Consider the following 17,769-nt stretch of genomic DNA (forward strand, 5'->3'; position numbering starts at 1 on the left):
CATCAATACTCCTGTATCCCGTGGATAAATTCCTAGCAGTGCTATTGCTGGGTCATAGGGTAGGTCTATTTTTAATTGTCTGAGGAACCTCCACACTGCTTTCCAGAGTGGCTGCACCAACTTGCATTCCCACCAACAGTGCAAGAGGGTTCCCGTTTCTCCACATAGACTCCAGCATCTACAGTCTCCTGATTTGTTCATTTTGGCCACTCTGACTAGCGTGAGGTGATATCTGAGTGTGGTTTTGATTTGTATTTCTCTGATGAGGAGCGACATTGAGCATCTTTTCATGTGCCTGTTGGCCATCCGGATGTCTTCTTTAGAGAAGTGTCTATTCATGTTTTCTGCCCATTTCTTCACTGGGCTATTTGTTTCTCGGGTGTGGAGTTTGGTGAGCTCTTTATAGATTTTGGACACTAGCCCTTTGTCCGATATGTCATTTGCAAATATTTTTTCCCATTCCGTTGGTTACCTTTTAGTTTTGTTGGTTGTTTCCTTTGCTGTGCAGAAGCTTTTTATCTTCATAAGGTCCCAGTAATTCATTTTTGCTTTTAGTTCCCTTGCCTTTGGAGATGTGTCGAGTAAGAGATTGCTACGGCTGAGGTCAGAGAGGTCTTTTCCTGCTTTCTCCTCTAGGGTTTGGATGGCTCCTGTCTCACATTCAGGTCCTTTATCCATTTTGAGTTTATTTTTATGAATGGTGTCAGAAAGTGGTCTAGTTTCAACCTTCTGCATGTTGTTGTCCAGTTCTCCCAGCACCATTTGTTAAAGAGACTGTCTTTTTTTCCATTGGATGTTCTTTCCTGTTTTGTCAAACATGAGTTGGCCATACGTTTGTGGGTCTAGTTCTGGGGTTTCTATTCTATTCCATTGGTCTATGTGTCTGTTTTTGTGCCAATACCATGCTGTCTTGATGATGACAGCTTTGTACTAGAGGCTAAAGCCTGGGATTGTGATGCCTCCTGCTTTGGTCTTCTTCTTCAAAATTACTTTGGCTATTCGGGGCCTTTTGTGGTTCCATATGAATTTTAGGATTGCTTGTTCTAGTTTTGAGAAGAATGCTGGTGCAATTTTGATTGGGATTGCATTGAATGTGTAGATAGCTTTGCGTAGTATTGACATTTTGACAATATTTTTTCTTCCAATCCATGAGCAGGGAATGTCTTTCCATTTCTTTATATCTTCTTCAACTACCTTCATAAGCTTTCTATAGTTTTCAGCATACAGATCTTTTATATCTTGGGTTAGATTTATTCTTAGGTATTTTACGCTTCTTGGTGCAATTGTGAATGGGATCAGTTTCTTTATTTGTATTTCTGTTGCTTGTTAGTGTGTAAGAATGCAACTAATTTCTGTACACTGATTTTGTACCCTGTGACTTTGCTGAATTCATGTATCAGTTCTAGCAGACTTTTGGTGGAGTCTATCAGATTTTCCATGTATACTACCACATCATCTGCAAAAAGTGAAAGCTTGACTTCATCTTTGCCAATTTTGATGCCTTTGATTTCCTTTTGTTGTCTGATTGCTGATGCTAGCACTTCCAGCACTATGTGAAACAACAGCGGTGGAGTGGATATCCGTGTCGTGTTCCTGATCTCAGGGAAAAAGCTCTCAGTTTTTCCCCGTTGAGGATGATGTTAGCTGTGGGCTTTTCATAAATGGCTTTTATGATGTGTAAGTATGTTCCTTCTATCCCGACTTTCTCAATGGTTTTTATTAAGAAAGGGTGCTGAATTTTGCCAAAGGCTTTTTCTGCATCGATTGACAGGATCATATGGTTCTTATCTTTTATTAATGTGATGTATCACGTTGATTGATTTGAGAATGTTGAACCAGCCCTGCATCCCAGGAATGAATCCCACTTGATCATGGTGAATAATTCTTTTTATATGCTGTTGAATTCGATTTGCTAGTATCTTATTGAGGATTTTTGCATCCATATTCATCAGGGATATTGGCCTGTAGTTCTCTTTTTTTACTGGGTCTCTGTCTGGTTTAGGAATCAAAGTAATACTGGCTTCATAGAATGAGTCTGGAAGTTTTCCTTCCCTTTCTATTTTTTGGAATAGCTTGAGAAGGATAGGTATGATCTCTGCTTTAAACGTCTGGTAGAACTCCCCTGGGAAGCCATCTGATCCAGGACTCTTTTTTGTTGGGAGATTTTTGATAACGGATTCAATTTCTTCGCTGGTTATGGGTCTGTTCAAGCTTTCTATTTCCTCCTGATTGAGTTTTGGAAGAGTGTGGGTGTTTAGGAATTTGTCCATTTCTTCCAGGTTGTCCAATTTGTTGGCATATAATTTTTCATAGTATTCCCTGATAATTGTTTGTATCTCTGAGGGATTGGTTGTAATAATTCCATTTTCATTCATGATTTTATCTATTTGGGTCATCTCCCTTTTCTTTTTGAGAAGCCTGGCTAGAGGTTTGTCAATTTTGTTTATTTTTTCAAAAAACCAACTCTTGGTTTCGTTGATCTGCTCTACAGTTTTTTTAGATTCTATATTGTTTATTTCTGCTCTGATCTTTATTATTTCTCTTCTTCTGCTGGGTTTAGGCTGCCTTTGCTGTTCTGCTTCTATTTCCGTTTGGTGTGTTGTTAGATTCTGTATTTGGGATTTTTCTTGTTTCTTGAGATAGGCCTGGATTGCAATGTATTTTCCTCTCAGGACTGCCTTCGCTGCATCCCAAAGCGTTTGGATTGTTGTATTTTCATTTTCGTTTGTTTCCATATATTTTTTAATTTTTTCTCTAATTGCCTGGTTGACCCACTCATTCTTTAGTACGGTGTTCTTTAACCTTCATGCTTTTGGAGGTTTTCCAGACATTTTCCTGTGGTTGATTTCAACCTTCATCGCATTGTGGTCTGAAAGTATGCATGGTATAATTTCAATTCTTGTATACTTATGAAGGGCTGTTTTGTGACCCAGTATATGATCTACCTTGGAGAATGTTCCATGTGCACTCCAGAAGAAAGTATATTCTGTTGCTTTGGGATGCAGAGTCCTAAATATATCTGTCAAGTCCATCTGATCCAATGTATCATTCAGGGCCCTTGTTTCTTTATTGACCGTGTGTCTAGATGATCTATCCATTTCTGTAAGTGGGGTGTTAAAGTCCCCTGCAATTACTACATTCTTCTCAATAAGGTTGCTTGTGTTTATGAGTAATTGTTTTATATATTTGGGGGCTCCGGTATTCGGCACATAGACATTTATAATTGTTAGCTCTTCCTGATGGATAGACCCTGTAACTATTATATAATGCCCTTCTTCATCTCTTGTTACAGCCTTTAATTTAAAGTCTAGTTTGTCTGATATAAGTATGGCTACTCCACCTTTCTTTTGACCTCCAGTAGCATGATAAATAGTTCTCCATCCCCTCACTCTCAATCTAAAGGTGTCCTCAGGTCTAAAATGAGTCTCTTGTAGACAGCAAATAGATGGGTCTCTTTTTTTTTATCCATTCTGATACCCTAGGTCTTTTGGTTGGCGCATTTAATCCATTTACATTCAGTGTTATTATAGAAAGATACGGGTTTAGAGTCATTGTGATGTCTGTATGTTTTATGCTTGTAGTGATGTCTCTGGTACTTTGTCTCACAGGGTCCCCCTTAGGATCTCTTGTAGGGCTGGTTTAGTGGTGACAAATTCCTTCAGTTTTTGTTTGTTTGGGACGACCTTTATCTCTCCTTGTATTCTAAATGACAGACTTGCTGGATAAAGGATTCTCGGCTGCATATTTTTTCTTTCTAGCACACTGAAGATTTCGTGCCAATTCTTTCTGGCCTGCCAAGTTTCAAAAGAGAGATCAGTCACGAGTCTTATAGGTCTCCCTTTATATGTGAGGGCACGTTTATCCCTTGCTGCTTTCAGAATTTTCTCTTTATCCTTGTATTTTGCCAGTTTCACTATGATATGTCATGCAGAAGATCGATTCAAGTTACGTCTGAAGGGAGTTCTCTGTGCCTCTTGGATTTCAATGCCTTTTTCCTTCCCCAGTTCAGGGAAGTTCTGAGCTATTATTTCTTCACGTACACCTTCAGCACCTTTCCCTCCCTCTTCCTCCTCTGGGATACCAATTATGCGTATATTATTTCTTTTTAGTGTATCACTTAGTTCTCTAATTTTCCCCTCATACTCCTGGATTTTATCTCTCCTTTTCTCAGCTTCCTCTTTTTCTATAATTTTATCTTCTAGCTCACCTATTCTCTCCTCTGCCTCTTCAATCCGAGCCGTGGTCGTTTCCATTTTATTTTACATCTCGTTTAAAGCGTTTTTCAGCTCCTGCTGACTATTCCTTAGTACCTTGATCTCTGTAGCAACAGATTCTCTGCTGTCCTCTATACTGTTTTCAAGCCCTGCGATTAATTTTATGACTATTATTCTAAATTCACTTTCTGTTATATTACTTAAATCCTTTTTGCTCAATTCATTAGCTGTTGTTATTTCCTGGAGATTCTTTTGAGGGGAATTCTTCCGTTTGGTCATTTTGAATAGTCCCTGGAGTGGTGCAGACCTGCAGGGCACTTCCCCTGTGCTGTGGGGTATAACTGGAGTTGGTGCGCGGGGCCGCAGTCAGACCTGATGTCTGCCCCCAGCCCACTGCTGGGGCCACAGTCAGACTGGTGTGTGCCTTCTCTTCCCCTCTCCTAGGGGCGGGATTCACTGTGGGGTGGCGTGGCCCGTCTGGGCTACTTGCACACTGCCAGGCTTGTGGTGCTGGGGATCTGGCGTATTAGCTGGGGTGCACAGGGGCAGGAGGGGCAGGTTTAGCTCAGTTCTCCTTAGGTGATCCACTTCAGGAGGGGCCCTGTGGCAGCGGGAGGGAGTCAGACCCACTGCCGGAGGGGTGGCTCCGCAGAAGCACAGCGTTGGGTGTTTGCGAGGAACAAGCAAGTCCCCTGGCAGGAACCGGTTCCCTTTGGGATTTTGGCTGGGGGATGGGCGAGGGAGATGGCGCTGGCTAGCGCCTTTGTTCCCTGCCAAAGTGAGCTCTGTCGTCTCGGGGCTCAGCAACTCTCCCTCCCTTTGTCCTCCAGCCTTCCCGCTTTCCGAGCAGAGCTGTTAACTTATGACCTCCCAGATGCTAAGTCACCTTTGCTGTCAGAACACACTCCGTCTGGCCCCTCCACTTTTGCAAGCCAGACTTGGGGGCACTGCTTGGCCGGCGGGCCGCCCCTCCACCCCTGCTCCCTCCTGCTAGTCCGTGCAGCACGCACCACCTCTCCGCCCTTCTTACCCTCTTCCGTGGGCCTCTGGTCTGCGCTGGGCTCCGGAGACTCCATTCTGCTAGTCTTCTGGTGGTTTTCTGGGTTATTTAGGCAGGTGTAGGTGGAATCTAAGTGATCAGCAGGACGCGCGGTGAGCCCAGCATCCTCCTATGCCGCCATCTTCTGCCCCATCTTTATCATTTTATATATACTTATTGACATTAGTTTAATTTTTTAAGAAAGCATTTTATGGACACATGAAATTACCTGAGTTCTCCCGTTCTACTGCTCATGTTTAAACCACTGCACTTACCACACTATCCTTACTTGGATGCAGGAACAACTAAAGATAACTTGCTAACAATAAGAGAAATAAATAATTTTAAGATCAATTCCCAAAACTTCCAACTAAAATTAGAACCTGATCCTCACAAAAACCAAGACCTGAAAGGGGTTACACAAACATTTAAAACAAAGAAGAGCACCAAAATTAAAGCCACAGACAATTATGCCATTTCACACAGGTCCATTTATTTAAAAAAATAAAAAATAAAAAAAATACTAGCCACTCAGCTACAACATGTAAGGGGCTTACAAGTCCTCACTTTTATGCTGACAAGAAAAAAGATGAACAAACTGAAAATTAGTATCTTAGATCCTTTAGGGACATGAAGTCACAGGGCAAATCACTACCAAGAAATCCAGGGGCGCCTGGGTGGCTCAGTCGGTTAAGCGTCCGCCTTTGGTCAAGGTCATGATCTCGCAGTTTGTGAGTTCGAGCCCCACGTAGGGCTCTGTGCTGACAGCGCAGAGCCTGGATCCTGCTTTGGATTCTGTGTCTCTCCATCTCTCAGCCCCTCACCTGCTCATGCTCTGTGCCTGTCTGTCTCTCAATAATAAATAAACTTTAAAAAAAATTAAAAAAAAAAAAAGAAAACCGGAGAGACAGGCAGATACAGCTTATCTGGTATGGGAACACTTCAACAGTAAGTTATGAATCATTAGAGGCTAAGAATGTATTAACTTGAGAGTTAAAAAAAAAAAATCCGGGAGTCCCAGTTTTAGGTGGGGAGCCCACACTTTGCTGGGTTTACCTCTAGGAGCCCCCATAAGGTTTTCAGGTTTAAACAGTTAAGATCTGTAGAAAATCCTCTTGTGCCTTTAGCAGAAGGGGAAAGTAGCCATACTGAAATAGCCCAGAGCATTCTCTTAACAAAGTCATGCTATCAAGGTATATTACTTTAATAGGACAAAATCTACCTGAAGGAAGAGCAATTCAATTAGACAACCTCAGCCACTTCTGGTCTTCCTATTTCACCCAACAGTGGTGGACAGCTAAGAAATACATCTCAAGGCCTCAGCCCAAAGACTCAAGACCACTAAAAATAACTGAGATTTAATTTTAAGATTAAAGAATACTATCCCTCCCTAACTCCTTTATCACATTAACATAGATCCAGTATAATAACTGAATTTCAAGTGAGCAGAATACAAACTTTGTTTTAGAAGGAATTCTTGGGGCGCCTGGGTGGCTCCACTGTCTGACTTCAGCTCAGGTCATGATCACGTGATTTGTGAGTTTGAGTCCCACATGAGGCTCTGTGCTGACAGCTCGAAGCTTGGAGTCTGCTTCAAATTCTGTCTCTCCCACTCTCTTTGCCTCTCCCCTTCTCGCATTATCTCTCTCTCTCTCTCCCAAAAAATAAACGTTAAACAAAAAAAAAAGAAGGAATTCTTGAGGTGCCAGAGTGGCTCAGTCAATTAAGCGTCTGACTCCTGATTTTGGCTCAGGTCATGATCTCACAATTCCTGAGATCAAACCCCATCGATCCCCATGAGCCCAGAGTCGAGCTCTTGTCCTTGACAGCATGGAGTCCTCTTGGGATTCTTTTCTCCCTCTATCAAAATAAATATTTAAAAAAAGAAGGAATTCTTAGAGAAACAGAAAGAAAATAGGGAAAAAAGAATTATAACAAAGAAACTATAAGGGAATGAATCCTCTGGTACCTACAGCTACAGCAAACAACACATAGCCCAGTTCCTAGCTAGATTAACATAAAAGTTCACAAAGTTCACACTAAAAGTGAACAACTTCGGGACACCCAGGTGACTCAGTCAGTTAAGCATTCAAAACTTGGCTCATGTCATGATCTCGTGGTTCATGGGTTCGAGTCCCACATCAGGCTCTCTGCTGCCAGCGCAGGGTCTGCTTCAGATCCTCTGTTTCCTACTCTCTCTGCCCCTTCCCCACTTGCGCTCACGCTCTCTCTCAAACATAAACAAATATTTAAATAAGTAAGTAAGTAAATAAATAAATAAATAAAGCCAATATCCTCAATTCCCACTACCAGAAACATCTGGCTTCCAAAGAAATTACAAGTCATGCCAAAAGGCCAAAGGAGAGGAACTGGGTGGCTCAGTCAGTTAAGCATATGACTTCAGCTCAGGTCATGATCTCTAGGTTCCTGAGTTCAGGACCCATATCGGACTCTGTGCTGACAGCTCAGAGCCTGGAACCTGCTTCAGGTTCTGTGTCTCCATCTCTCTCTGCCCCTTCCCTGCTCACGCTCTCTCTCTCACTCAAAAAACAATAAACACTAAAAGACTTTTTTTAAAAAAGGTCAAAAAAATAACAAAAGAAAGCAAGAAAAACCAAAATCTAAAGAAACAGAGAGCAGCAGAACCAGACTTATTTAAGACACAGACTTTTAGAATTATCAGGAGAATCTAAAATAACTATGGGTAATATGATAAGGACTCTAATCGAAGAAATAGACAACATGCAAGATCAGATGGGTAGTGTAAGCAGAGAGAGGAAAACTCTAATAAATAAACAAGAGGAAATGCTACAAATCTGAAACACTGTGAAAGAAATAAAGAATGCCTTTGATAGGCTCATTATTAGATTGGACACAGTCAAGGAAAGAATCAATGAGCTTGATGAGGAAAGAAACAGTGACACTGATAACATGTCAAAAGAATCTTTCCAAGCAAACAACAAAAAACCTTTCCAAAATGAAATAAAACAAAACAAAAATGGAACAGTAAAACTAATAACTAGGGGTGCCTGGGTGGCTCAGTTGGTTGAGCATCCCACTCTTAATCTCAGTTCAGGTCATGATCTTGCAGTTCGTGAGATTGAGCCCTACATCAAGCTCTGTGTTGACAACGTGGAGTCTACTTGGGATTCTCTTTCTTCCTCTCTCACTTCCCCTTTCCTACTCCCACATGCATATGCCCACTCTCTCGCTCTCAAAACAAATCAAAAAGCTTTAAAAAATAACTTAAAACAAAAACTAATAACTGTAGGACAATTACAGAAATGGTAACATATATGTAACAGGAATACAAAGGACAAAAGAAAAAGGAGAAGAAATGGTTGCAATTATGGTGGGAAAATCTTCCAAAATTAGTAACAGATACCACAATGCAGGAAGCACAAAGAACACCAAAGCAGGATGAATACCAAGTATCTACACCTAGCGGTATCACATGCAAACAGAAAACCAAAGAGAGAAAAATATTAAAATTAGCCAGAAGAAAAAGACATCTTATCTACAGAAGAACAAAGATAAGCACTATATCTGATATGTTGTCAGAAACCACACAAGCAGAAAGAGAGTGGAATATTTTTAAAGTTGAAAGAAAAATAAAACACCAATGTAGAATAATGTATCCAGCAAAACAATCCCTCAAAAGTGAAAACAAACTACTCTTTCTCAACAAACAAAAGCTGCAGTAATCTATCAACAGTAGACTTGCCTTGCAAGAAACGTTAAAAGTTCTTCAGAGAGAAAAAAAAATTATACAGGTCAGAAACACAGATCTACATGAAGGAAGAACATAAGAGAAGGAATAAATGAAGGTAAAATAACATCTTCTATTTTTCTTATTCCTAACTGATCTAATAGGTAACTATTCAAACTAATAGATGCAAAAATGTACTGGGTGATTATAGCTTATGGGTAAGGAAAGTAATCAAGAGAGAAGGGCCAACATGGCGGAGAAGTAAGGGCATCCAAAGTTCCCTCATCTCTCAAAGCAGTACTGAAGCCAAAGGACTTTAAACTCCAAGAGTCCAAAAGACAAAGAGACAACAGTCACTTCCAGGGACCCACTGGGACAATCCGACGGGCCATAGGTGCATGACTGTAGACTGGGAGAGATAAAACAAATGGAGGGGAGGGATCCCCTTCTGCAGAGAGACAAAGAGAAGAGAAAGAGAGGCTAGAGAAGCATACGGCTGTATCTGGACAAGAAAGAAAAAAAAAAAAAAAACATGGACCAGAGTGCAGAAAGTTCGAATCTCTGAGGGGCTTTCTCCAGACTGGGGCCAGCTGCCCTGACTGCACACCTGGGGAGGAGGGGAGCCAGCCTCGGACTCATTGGCTAGGTCAGGGGCATGGTCCGCAGTAGGAGAAAGCAATCCCCTCCCTGGAGTGCTGTGAGACGAGGGTTTATATCCACTGGAAAGACAAAGACTGCCTGCACCTGCCAGCCAGAAATCATATATGGGACGGCACAGAGCGGCACTCCCCCAGTATGGGGTGCACTGTGCAGGAATCTGAATCCCAGCCAAGCACCAGGGAGGCATGGGAGTTGGTGGAGCAGGACAAACTGCCCTGTTTATGCCTGCGGCACAGTGAGGACTGCTTGAACAGAGTGGTTTGGGACACCTGGTCCATGGAGGAGAGACTGGAGAGTCGTCATTTTTCTCCCATCACCAACAAGGTGGGGCTTCAGGGAATGGACAGCAGGCCCACAGTGGAGGCCGGATGGCATACACCAAACCACGCCCTTCTGTGGCTGATAACTGCATATCTACTCGAGCAGGATTGAAGTGACAACCACACAGCCCCTTCTCCAGATCAGTGCTCTTGCATTGCCTAATTTAATTCTCCGGCAATTCTTATTATATAAACATATTCTTCCTTCCTTTCCTCCTTATCTCTTCCCTCCTCTAGTCTGGTTACTCTGGTTGTTGGTTTGTTTAAGCAGACATATTTTATCCTTTCTCTTGACACATGCTTTACACTTCCTTCTTTATTTTCCTTTCTCTCTCTGGATTAAGCCATACAGTTTATGTCTGATCAATTTTATTTTCTCTTTTTCCCCACCTCCTTCCTTATTTTCCTTACTCTCTCTCTGGATTAAGCCATATAGTTTCTTTGCTCAATTTTATTTTCTTTTCTTTTTCCCTGCCTCCTTCTTTATTTTCCTTTCTCTCTCTCTCTGGATTAAGCCGTGGAGTTTCTCGTCCTGGCCAATTTTTGTTTTTTCTTTTCCCACTGCCCCTGTCATTTCTATCCTTGTATGGGATAAGGCCTCTTCCATCAACACTGCCTCCACCCTGTTGTTGACTTACAGCTGAAGTTTCTGATTTTTTGTTTTTGGTTGGTTGTTTGTATGTTTTTGTTTTCTGGTTTTTTGTTTCTTTTTTGTTTGTTTTCCTTTCCAGGGCTACTTCAATGAAATCAAAGCACACCTGGTGGAGGGTCCACAACAGCACTACAAGTAGGGAGATAAAGTAACCAAAGTCACAACAAAAGAGAGCAAGTAACACTCTCCAAAAAAAACACCTCCTGAAGGGCCAGCCCCGGGACAGTGTATGACCCCTCTTTAATATAGTAATGCTCACAGGTGCAGGCACATAACAAGCTTCTAAAACACATAAGGGACAGCAAACTAGCCAAAATGACAAAACAGAAGAATTCTCCTCAAAAGAAATTCCAGGAAGAAATGACAGCTAAAGAATTGATCAAAACACATATAAACAATATAATTGAACAAGAATTTAGAATAATAGTAATAAGACTAATTGCTGGGCTTGAAAAAAGCATAGAAGACAGCAGAGAATCTTCTGCTGCAGAGATCAAGGAAATAAAAAATAGTCATAATGAATTAAAAAATGCTGTAAATGAGGTGCAAAATAAAGTAGAGGTGGTGACAGTGACGACTAAAGAGGCAGAGGGAGGAACAGGTGAAATAGAAGATGAATTTATGGAAAAAGATGAAGCTTACAAAAAGATAAAAAATTCTGGATCACGAGGGGAGAATTAGACAACTAAGTGATTCGATGAAAGGGAACAATATACGTATCATAGGAGTTCCAGATGGAGAGAGAGAGAAAGGGGCCAAGGTGTACTTGAACAAATCTAGCTGAGAACTTCCCCAATCTGGGGAAGGAAACAGACACTGAAATCCAGGATGCACAGAGAACTCCCTTCAGATGTAACTTGAATCGATCCTCTGCATTACATATCATAGTGAAACTAGCAAAATACAAAGACAGAGAATTCTGAAAGCAGTTAGGAATAAACAGGCTTTAATCTCCAAGGGTAGACACATAAGAGTAGTAGCAGACCTAACTACTGAAACTTGGCAGGCCAAAAAGGAGTGGCAGGAAATTTTCTTTGTGCTGAATAGGAAAAATACGCAGCCAAGAATCCTTTATCCAGCAAGCCTGTGGTTCAGAAAAGTAACACATAAAGGTTTTCCCAAACAAAAATTGAAGGAATTCATCACCACTAAACCAGCCCTACAAGAGATCCTAAGAGGGACTCTGCTGCAAAGACCACAAACGACCAGAGACATCACTACAAGCATGAAACCTACAGAGAACACAATGAATCTAAACCCTTATCTTTCAATAACATTGAATGTAAATTGACTAAATGCTCCAATCAAAATACATAGGGTACCAGAATGGATAAAAAAATAAGACCCATTTATTTGCTGTCTACAAGAGACCCATTTTAGAACTGAGGACACCTTCAGATTGAAAGTGAGGGGATGGAGAACCATCTATCATGCTACTGAAGTCAAAAGAAAGCTGGAGTAGCCATTCTTATATAAGACAAACTAGATTTTAAACTAAAGGCTATAACAACAATTGAAGAAGAGCATTATATAATAATTACAGGGTTTATCCATCAAGAAGAGCTAACAATTATAAATGTTTATGCACCAAATTCGGTAGCACCCAAACATATAAAACAATCACAAAAATAAGCAATCTTATTGGAAAGAATGTGGTAAATGCAGGGAACATTAAAACTCCACTTATAACAATGGACAGATCATCTAGACAGAAAATCAGTAAAGAACCAATGGCGCTGAATGACACACTGGATGAGACAGACTTGACAGATATATTTAGAACTTTTCATCCTAAAGAAGCAGAATACACATTCTTCTCGAGTGCACATGGAAGACTCTCCATGATAGATCACATACTGGGTCACAAAAAATCCCTCAATAAATATAAAATAACTGAGACCATACCATGCACACTGCCAGAACACAATGCTATGAAACTTGAAATCAACCACATTAAAAGTCTGCAAAACCTCCAAAAGCATGAAGGTTAAAGAACATCCTACTAAAGAACAAATGGGTCAACCAGGTAACTAAAGAAGAAATTTTTTAAAAATATGGGAACAAATGAAAATGAAAAGACAACAATCCAAACGCTTTGGGATGCAGCGAAGGCAGTCCTGAGAGGAAAATACACTGCAATCCAAGCCTATCTCAAGAAACAAGAAAAATCCCAAATACAAAATCTAAGAGCACACCTAAAGGAAATAGAAGTAGAACAGCAAAGATACCCCAAACCCAGCAGAAGAAGAGAAATAATAAAGATAAAAGCAGAAATAAACAAAATAGAATCTAAAAAAAACTGTAGAGCAGATCAATGAAACCAAGAATTGGTTTTTTGAAAAAATAAACCAAATTGATAAATCTCAAGCCAGGCTTCTCAAAAAGGAAAGAGGACCCAAATAGATAAAATCACAAATGAAAATGGATTTATCACACCCAATCCATCAGAAATACAAGCAATTATCAGAGAATACTATGAAAAACTGTATGCCAACAAACTGCTCAACCTGGAAGAAATGGACAAATTCCTAAACACGGACACACTACCAAAACTAAAATGGGAAGAAATAGAAAATTTGAATAGATCCATAACTAGTGAAGAAATTTAATCAGTTATCAAAAATCTCGCAACAAATAAGTGTCCTAGACCAGATGGCTTCCCTGGGGAATGCTACCAGACATTTAAAGCAGAGTTAATACCTATCCTTCACAAGCTGTTCCAAAAAATAGGGAAGGAAAACTTCCAGGCTCATTCTATGAAGCCAGCATTACCTTGATTCCCAAACTAGACAGAGACCCCACAAAAAAGGAGAACTACAGGCCAATATCTCTGATGAACATGGATGCAAAAATTCTCAACAAGATACTAGCAAAATGAATTCAACAGCATATAAAAATAATTATTCACCATGATCAAGTGGGATTCATTCCCGGGCTGCAGGGTTGGTTCAATATTCACAAATCAATCAGTGTGATACATCACATTAATAAAAGAAAGGATAAGAACCATATGATCCTGTCAATAGATGCAGAAAAAGCATTTGACAAAATACAACATCCTTTCTTAATAAAAACCCTCAAGGGGAGCATGGGTGGCTCAGTCGGTTAAGCATCTGACTTCGGCTGAGGTCATGATCTCACAGTTCATGAGTTCAAGCCCTGCGTCAGGCTCTGTGCTGACTGCTCAGAGCCTGGAGCCTGTTTCAGATTCTGTGTCTCCCTCTCTCTCTGCCCCTTCCCCACTTGTGCTCTGTCTCCCTCTGTCTCAAAAATAAATAAATAAATAAAAACATTAAAATAGTGTTTTTAAAAAAAAAACCCTCAAGAAAGTTGGGATAAAAGGAACATACTTAAACATCATAAAAGCCATATATGAAAAGCCCCCAGCTAATATCTTCCTCAATGGGGAAAAACTGAGAGCTTTCCCCCTGAGATCAGGAACACGACAGGGATGCCCACTCTCACCACTGTTGTTTAACATAGTGTTGGAAGTCCCAGCATCGGCAATCAGACAACAAAATGAAATAAAAGGCATCAAAATTGGCAAAGAAGACAAACTTTCACTTTTCGGAGACATGATATTCTGCATGGAAAACCTGAAAGATTCCACCAAAAGAGTTGGATTCAGCAAAGTCACGGGGTACAAAATCAATGTACAGAAATCAGTTGCATTCTCATACACTAATAATGAAGTCACAGAAAGAGAAACAAAGAAATTGATCGCATTTACAATTGCACCAAGAACCATAAAATACCTAAGAATAAACCTAACCAAAGATGTAAAAGATCTGTACGCTAAAAACTATAGAAAGCTTATGAAGGAAATTGAAGAAGACACAAAGAAATGGAAAAACATTCCATGCTCATGGACTGGAAGAATAAATATTGTTAAAATGTCAATACTACCCAGAGCAAGCTACACATTCAATGCAATCCCAATCAAAACTGCATCAGCATTCTTCTCAAAACTAGAACAAACAATCCTAAAATTTGTATGGAACCACAAAAGACCCCAAAGAGCCAAGGTAATATTAAAGAAGAAAACCAAAGTGGGAGGCATCACGATCCCAGACTTTAGCCTCTACTACAAAGCTGTAATCATCAAGACAGCATGGTGTTGGCACAAAAACAGACACATAAACCAATGGAATAGAATAAAGAACCCAGAATTGAACCCACAGATGTATGGCCAACTAATCTTTGACAAAGCAGGAAAGAACATCCAATGGAAAAAAGACAGTCTCTTCAGCAAATGGTGCTGGGGGAACTGGACAGAAACATGTAGAAGAATGAAACTAGACCACTTTCTTACACCACTCATAAAAATAAACTCAAAATGGATTAAAGACCTAAATGTGAGACAGGAAACCATCAAAACCCTACAGGAGAAAGCAGGCAACAACCTCTTTCACCTCATCCGCAGCAATTTCTTACTCAACACAGCTCCAAAGGCAAGGGAATTAAAAGCACAAATGAACTATTGGGACCTCATCAAGATAAAATGCTTCTGCACTGCAAAGGAAACAATCAACACAACTAAAAGGCAGCCGATGGAATGGGAAAAGATATTTGCAAATGACATATTGGATAACGCACTAGTACCCAAAACCTATAAAGAACTCACCAAACTCCACACCCTAAAAACAAATAATCCAGTGAAGAAATGGGCAGAAGACATGAATAGACACTTCTCCAAAGAAGAGATCCAGATGGCCAACAGACACAAGAAAAGATGGCCAACATCACTCATCATCAGGGAAATACAAATCAACGCCACATTGAGATACTACCTCACACCAGTCAGAGTGGCTAAAATGAACTCAGGAAACAACAGATGCTGGCGAGGATGTGGAGAAACAGGAACCCTCTTGCACTGTTGGTAGGAATTCAAACTGGTGCAGTCGCTATGGAAAGCAGTGTCGAGGTTCCTCAAAAAATTAAAAGTAGAACTACCCTATGAACAAGCAATAGCACTACTAGGAATTTATTTAAGGGATATAGGAGTGCTGATGCACAGGGACACATGTACCCCAACATTTATAGCCGTGCTTTCAACAATAACCAAATTATGGAAAGAGCCTAAATGTCCATCAACTGATGAATGGATAAAGAAGATGGGGTTTATATATACAATGGCATACTACTTGGCAATGAGAAAGAATGAAATCATGCCATTTGCAGCAACGTGGATGGAACTGGAAGTTATTATGCTGAGTGAAATAAGTCAGTCAGAGAAGGACAGATATGTTTTCACTCATATGTGGATCTTGAGAAACTGAACAGAAAACCATGGAGGAAGGGAAGGGGAAAAAAAAAGTTACAGAGAGGGAGGGAGGCAAACCACAAGAGACTCTTAAATACAGAGAACAAACTGAGGAGAGGGAAAATGGGTGATGAGCATTGAGGAGGGCACTTGCTGGGATGAGCACTGAGGAGGGCACTTGCTGGGATGAGCACTGGGTGTTGTATGTAAGCCAATTTGACAATTAATTATATTTGAAAAAAAGGAAAAGGAATCAAGAATACTGTTACAAGGTACCTATACTACTTGTGAAGTGATATACAGGTATCTCCCACTTTTCTAATGTTAGTGTCATGCTACTTCACTTTTATGAAAGACCTACATTAATATTTGTTTTAACTAATCAAAAGAAATTCAAAGAGGATTTTGACTCTTACAGAAAAGAGCAAAAAGTGAAAACAGCATTTAACGTTTGTTCTGCAGCAAGCTGTTATTACAGAGACAGTACACACGCTGAGCAGCAATAGTAGCACTGCCAAGCTCCTTCCCTGGGAACTACACCCAGCCTCTATCTTTTAACTGTGTTTCCGAGCATTTGTGCTTTATCTCAATTCACCTTGTGAATCCATTAGTAAGGTGTGTCCTAAGGTATCAGGAAAAGCCTACAAAGAGGTTTTTCTGGGGGTCTGGGAATGCTTTAAATTTTTTCCATACAAATTAGTTGTAATTGCTTCTTCATGGTAAGCTATTTCAGCTTATGAAAGATTTCATAAGAACACTCTTCTTTAAGATAGTAGGGGAAAACTGTAGTGTTATTTAAAAGTGGACCCAACTCTTGGTTTAGACTCAGGTCATGATCTCATGGTTTGTGAGATCCAGCCCTGCTTCAGGCTGACAGTACAGAGCCTGCTTCGGATTCTCTCTCTCCCCCTCCCCTGCTTGCTCTCACTCTCTCTCTCTGTCTCTCTCTCTCTCTGTCTCTCTCAAAAAAATAAATATCTTTTAAATGTTCAATTAAAACCAAAGGTGAAAGGGGGAAGTTGAAAAAGGAAACAAATGCAAGCATGGTACATATTAATCCAACTCTATATCAAATTTCACTTTAAATGTGAATGATGAATACACCAACTAAAACAGGGTGTCATATTATCAGGGTGTCATTTATCTCCAAGAAACCCACTTTAAATATAGACATTGATTACAAACAAAGGGATGCTAGGAAAAATGGGGAGTTGTTATTTAATGGGTATAGAGTTTCAGGTTTTCAAGATGAAAATATTACGGAGACTGGTTACACAACAATGGAAATGTATTTAACGCTACTGAAATATACACTTAAAGGAGTTAAAATGACAAATTTTATAATATGTATTTAACCATATATTTTGTTTTTTAAATAAAGGGATGGGGGTGCCAGGGTGGCTCAGTCGGTTAAGCATCCGTCTCTTGATTTCAGCTCAGGTCATGATCTCATGGTTGGTGAGTTCAAGCCCCACGTTGGGCTGAAGCCTGCTTGGGATTCTCTCTCTCCCTCTCTCTCTCTGCCCCTCTCCTGATCACGTACATGCCCCCTCAAAAATAAATAAAATAAACATTTGAAAAAAATAAAAGTTACAAAAAATATTTTTTAGCATTTTAAATCTTCAAGTATCTTCCTTTTCTAAGGACACGGAACTACTATAAGAGACCAGTTTCAGTTCATCTGACTCCATGTCTAATCCAAGAAAGCAGCTAACAGTTTAAAATATATCACTCTGATAATCTACTTGAAAAAACATACAACTTTGTACATTTGCCCACTTTACTCCTGCTTTAAATACCAAGAATCAGGGCACCTGGGTGGCTCGGTCAGGTAAGCAGCTGACTTGAGCTCAGGTCATGATCTCACAGTTCGTGAGTTCGACCCCACGTCGGGCCCTGTGCTGACAGCTCA

The 17,769-nt window shown here is 40.3% G+C and overlaps 1 protein-coding gene across 13 annotated transcripts in view; it reads right to left on the reverse strand.

Annotated features, from left to right (window-relative positions):
- The window catches only part of ATRX (ATRX chromatin remodeler), a 307,952-nt gene that overhangs the window by 266,318 nt on the left and 23,865 nt on the right, over window positions 1–17,769 (reverse strand). The window contains exon 1 of one of the 13 annotated variants that reach the window (XM_053202512.1): window positions 5,245–17,065. The exons of the other annotated variants lie outside the window; for them this stretch is intronic. The gene's annotated coding sequence lies outside the window, so the exon portion shown is untranslated. Of the gene's footprint in view, window positions 1–5,244; window positions 17,066–17,769 lie in introns of those variants that run through there. 13 annotated transcript variants of the gene reach the window in all.

The sequence above is a fragment of the Acinonyx jubatus genome, chromosome X, assembly GCF_027475565.1.
Source record: "Acinonyx jubatus isolate Ajub_Pintada_27869175 chromosome X, VMU_Ajub_asm_v1.0, whole genome shotgun sequence".
In the NCBI taxonomy this organism is placed as follows: Eukaryota; Metazoa; Chordata; class Mammalia; order Carnivora; family Felidae; genus Acinonyx; species Acinonyx jubatus.